Source organism: Entelurus aequoreus, linkage group LG02 (genome assembly GCF_033978785.1).
Source record: "Entelurus aequoreus isolate RoL-2023_Sb linkage group LG02, RoL_Eaeq_v1.1, whole genome shotgun sequence".
NCBI lineage: Eukaryota > Metazoa > Chordata > Actinopteri > Syngnathiformes > Syngnathidae > Entelurus > Entelurus aequoreus.
Window position 1 is genome coordinate 27,040,736 of NC_084732.1, and position 6,000 is coordinate 27,046,735.

A 6,000-nucleotide genomic window follows, 5' to 3' on the forward strand; every position below is an offset into this window, starting at 1 on the left:
TGTTTTCAGGTGTGTGAACATGATTGCACAAGGGTTTTCTAATCATCAATTAGCCTTCTGAGCCAATGAGCAAACACATTGCACCATTAGAACACTGGAGTGATAGTTGCTGGAAATGGGCCTCTATACACCTATGTAGATATTGCACCAAAAACCAGACATTTGCAGCTAGAATAGTCATTTACCACATTAGCAATGTATAGAGTGTATTTCTTTAAAGTTAAGACTAGTTTAAAGTTATCTTCATTGAAAAGTACAGTGCTTTTCCTTAAAAAATAAGGACATTTCAATGTGACCCCAAACTTTTGAACGGTAGTGTATATATATAAGTAATTAAATTAGCTAAAAATATCAATACTGCAATAGGTCCCCAAAATGTTTGACTCAGGGGCCGCATTGGGTTAAAAAAATGTGTCCGTGGGCCGGGCTGTATATATATATATATATATATCCATCCATCCATTTTCTACCGATTATTCCCTTTGGGGTCGCGGGGGGCGCTGGAGCCTATCTCAGCTACAATCGGGCGGAAGGCGGGGTACACCCTGGACAAGTCGCCACCTCATCGCAGGGCCAACACAGATAGACAGACAACATTCACAATTTAGTGTTGCCAATTAACCTATCCCCAGGTGCATGTCTTTGGAGGTGGGAGGAAGTCGGAGTACCCGGAGAGAACCCACGCAGTCACGGGGAGAACATGCAAACTCCACACAGAAAGATCCCGAGCCCGGGATTGAACCCCAGACTACTCAGCACCTTCGTATTGTGAGGCAGACGCACTAACCCCTCTGCCACCGTGCTGCCCTATATATATATATATATATATATATATATATATATATATATATATATATATATATATATATATATATATATATATATATATACATATATATGTATATATATACATATATATATATATATATATATATATATATATATATATACATATATATATATATATATATATATATATATATATATATATATATATATATATATATATACTTGGCAAAGCAATACAAGCGTATCACTGCTAGTCTGCCCCATACCGACGCAGATCGAATCGATAACGGCATCCACCAATGTAAAATAACAGGTGGACATGTATCCATGAAAATATATAAAGCTGCTGATGGTGTGTTTGACAGAGAAGCAACTGGAAGGAGATACCATACACTCTCCAAGGTGAATGCCGTACATTATTACTACATTACTTCATAAAACTACTGCAGTACATTATTTTGTATTGCTTTCATACAATATTTCTCATATAAAAGTTAGTTTTTCTTTTCAAAAGACATCATTTAAAACTGTGCTGTTTTGGTGGGGCCAAGCACCAATTAAAATGATTTGAATTGACAGAGAAACGCTGATTTCAGATACAAGTGTTTTGAGTTAAGAGCTCTGTCACAGAATCGCTTAAGCTGGTAATTTGAGTTATTACTGTATTAGACTTTTTAACACCCTTAACTGTGTAAAAGTTTCAAATGACATTAAAAAAACCAACTAAAGATTAAAACAATTTACGGGAAAAAAAAACAACTCAACCTTTGAGTGCTAAAAATTGAATTTATTTTAATCAACTAAAAAAAAAAAGATACATTTTCAGTTCAGTTCAGTTCAGTTCAGTTTCAGTTTATGTCGAACATGCATACGATACAATATAATGCATCACATATTTCCAGTTGTTTCATTACAGCACGTCCGAAAAGGAGTAAGAAGAAGCAGAGCTTATTTAATCCTACCCCTTTTCATACCATAGCAATTTTATACAAATTCCATGTTCTCTGTAACAGAACAGTGAACAAATAAATAATACACAAATAATATACCATAGTAAGCAAACAGATACTAAATATATAAATAATCTTTCTCTCAATAAAAGAAAGAAAAAAAAAAAAGGGTTCAAGATAATAATTCTTGTTCTGTGTACTTTGTGAACACTTATAGTTTAAACAGCCTCTTAAACTGAATCATATTGGTGCTTTGTTTGATTTATTTGGTTAATACATTCCATAATTTAATTCCACATACTGATATGCTAAAGGTTTTAAGTGTTGTACGAGCATACACATGTTTTAAATTAGATTTTCCTCTAAGGTTATATTTTAAAAATGACTTGTTATGATTGTCAAACAACTGTAGAAAAAACAACTAAATAACCTCTGAACAATAACATTAAATAAATGTGAGTGACTTCAAGTGTATACAGCGACAACTTTGCACATTACGCTTTTACGTCTATTTTGTGTGCTGTGGCTCCAGCTGTGTTTGTCACTATGACTTGGCCTTCGCCAGGTGGGCCCGTCATTAGTACACCTGATTATTGTTTCTCCTCCAATCCGCTATCTCCTTCCACCTGTCTTGTCCAGGTGGACTTCATTGTCTCTGTGTATTTAGTCCCCAGCTTTTTCTTGAAGTCTTCGTCATGACCCGTCTCAAGTGTCCCTTGTTTTATTGTGCGTTTTGCCGTCCATCATTTTTTTTTTTTTTTTGTATTGTTGGTTTCCCCAGTGCCCCAGTTTTTCCATTGCGAAATTAATATTTTTTTGCTGTGCGACACACTATTGTTGCCTCACCTTGCTTACCTGCATTAGGGTCTACCTGTAGCATCCTAACTGTCATCCAAGTGCATAACCAATAGTTTAACCACTAGGCCAGTAGGCCTAGTGGTTAAACTATTGGTTATGACAGAGTGTCCGCCCTGAGATCGGTAGGTTGTGAGTTCAAACCCCGGCCGAGTCATACCAAAGACTATAAAAATGGAACCCATTGCCTCCCTGCTTGGCACTCAGCATCAAGGGTTAGAATTGGGGGTTAAATCACCAAAATGATTCCCGGGCGCGGCCACCGCTGCTGCTCACTGCTCCCCTCCCCTCACCTCCCAGGGGTGAACAAGGGGATGGGTCAAATGCAGAGGAAGAATTTCACCACACCTAGTGTGTGTGTGACAATCACTGGTACTTTAACTTTAAATCATGAAGGAGACAAAGCTGCTCGATAATACTTTAAATATAGCTACTGTTTCTTCTTGTTGTTACTAACTAGGGCAGGGGTCGGCAAACCAAAATGTTGAAAGAGCCATATTGGACCAAAAATACAAACTGTTCAAAGTTAAAAGCCTTAAATAAGTGTTATAATGAAGGCAACACGTGATGTAGGTGTCTATATTAGCTATATTAGCCTACTATCAAAGGCTGACACAAATCACTGTTGACAAAAATGTTGTATTGAAATTTTTATTCTACGCATTTTTGCAACTTTATAAGCCATTAGTAAAATGGGGTCTTCTTACAGGATGAGAAAACTTCTGGAAATTACTGGATCAGAATGGCCAAAGGTATAGATGTGTGTGTCCAAGTTAAGGGAAACGGCAGGCTGTCTCCTTCTAATGGATTTATTACAATCTCTGTAAACTGGGTAAGAATTGCTGTGGTCTGGAACAACATGGCACACAAACAATTATGAGAAATGCAGCCAATATTACATACAGATAATGTGTCATGAGACATGCAAATATAAATTAAATACACATTAAGGAAATTAAATGAGCTCCAATATACCTACAAACGAGGCATAAAGATGCAATATGTACATACAGCTAGCCTATTTAGCATGTTAGCACCGACTAGCTTGCAGTCATGCATTGAGCAAAGATGCCTGATTAGCGCTCCAACAAGTCAATAACATCAACAAAGCTGACCGTTGTGCATTCACGCACAGCATAAAACTTTTGGTGGACAAAATGAGACAAAGAAGGAGTGGCATAAAACACGTCTTTCGGTGGCAGCGTCGGAGAAAGTTGTACTTGTAAACAAACTGTTGAGCCACAGTCCACACAACGGTGAGTTCAAGGGCCGCTGAAATTAGAAGGACAAAGCGGCGCTCGCCAAATACTCTCATCAGTGAAGCATAAACACAAACATATTAAAACTGTGGGCTTTCTAACAATTAGGAAGGTCCGTGTCATGTTTGTCATATTGCAACAAAAAACAACATTTTCACCCCATTTTATTTCCATTTCCATACATTTTTGAAAAAGCTCCATGGAGCCACCAGGGCACCGGTAAAAAGCCGCATGTGGCTCTAGAGCAGCGGGTTGCTGACCCCCGAACTAGGGGGTTGCCTACAGCCGCAGCTTTTAACGCCAATATTTTTTACATGGGGCTTATTTGTTTTGTAGACTGTGTTTGGTGACTGTTATTGGAACACTGGCGGTAATCCCCAAGTATCCCGGAATTTAGATCTGTCACACTCCATGTGTTTGTGCCACTTTTCAGGCTTCTTCAAATCAATTCACTTTCAGATGGAGAAATGTTAGTCGTTAGACAGAGGGACCGAAATCACACCACTCACCTTTTTATTTTCTCCGGGCTCTCCGCTTTCTCCTCGCACTCCTTAGGAAATGGACCGTATATAACAATAATATCGCCGCTTGCCAATCTCCAAATGTTTCTGAGTGCTCGGCCAGCGCTCGTCGTTCTTGATTATTTCCAACTATTGCAGAGAGGTGAAAAGTGCACCTACTGTACAGTATTTCACATAAGTGCACGCTTCATATTTCTGCAAGCATTTTATTAAATATTCACTAAAGAAATGCAACTTAGAGATACAGTAGAGTGGGCGGCGTACAGCTTGTACAGCAGTATACATTCACCAGCCCCTGGAAAAGGCTCAGATATTTGGTTGGTTGAAGTTTATTTCAAACATACACTTTCAATATGATCACATATTTTTTCATTTCTCTTACAACATGCCCGAAATGGTGTAGGAAGAAGCGAAGCCTATTTTAATCCTACTTTCCCACTTAAAAGCAATTACCATATTTTCCGGACCATAAGGCGCACCAAGACACAACATATAAGGCAAAATAAAGGAGTCATAATATTATAATTTGTATCTAAATGTAAAACACTTCCTTGTGGTCTACATAACATGTAATGGTAGTTCTTTGGTCAAAATGTTGCATAGATTATGTTTTACCGATCATCTTCAAGCCGCTTTCTGACAGTCGCTTCAGGATGCACCAGTTTGTGGGCGGTCTTATTTACAAGGCTCACCTTCAGCAGCGTCTTCTCCCCGCAATCTTTGTTGTAGCGGTGTAGCGTGCAAGGATGGGAGTGGAAGAAGTGTCAAAAGATGGAGCTAACTGTTTTAATGACATTCAGACTTTACTTAAAGGCCTACTGAATTTTTTTTTTTTAATTTAAACGGGGATAGCAGATCTATTCTATGTGTCATACTTGATCATTTCGCGATATTGCCATATTTTTGCTGAAAGGATTTAGTAGAGAACAACGACGATAAAGATCGCAACTTTTGGTATCTGACAACAAGAAGCCTTGCCCCTACCGGAAGTAGCGTGACGTAGTCAGTTGAACATTTCCGCAAAGTTCCCTATTGTTTACAGTGATGGCGGCCAGAAGTGAGAGCGATTCGGACCGAGAAAGCGACGATTTCCCCATTGATTTGAGCGAGGATGAAAGATTTGTGGATGAGGAAAGTGCAAGTGAAGGACTAGTGGCGTGGAAGCGATTCAGATAGGGAAGATGCTGTGAGAGGCGGGTGGGACCTGATATTCAGATGGGAATCACTACAACAGTAAATAAACACAAGACATATACAGTATATACTCTATTAGCCACAACACAACCAGCCCAAAGGACCGTTCACCTAACCCAAGGTTCATAAAGCTTATATATTTACCCAAAGTTACGTACATGACACGCACGTACGGGCAAGCGATCAAATGTTTGGAAGCGCGCGGGTGGGACCTGATATTCAGTTGGGAATGACTACAACAGTAAATAAACACAAGACATATATATGCTCTATTAGCCACAACACAACCAGGCTTATATTTGATATGCCAAAAATTAAGCCTGCATAAAAAACACCTAGGTGTTTGTTATGCTAGCTCCTAGCTCCTAGCTCCGTCCATATAACCCGCCAATACAATTCAAACACCTGCACAACACACACAATCACTCAGCC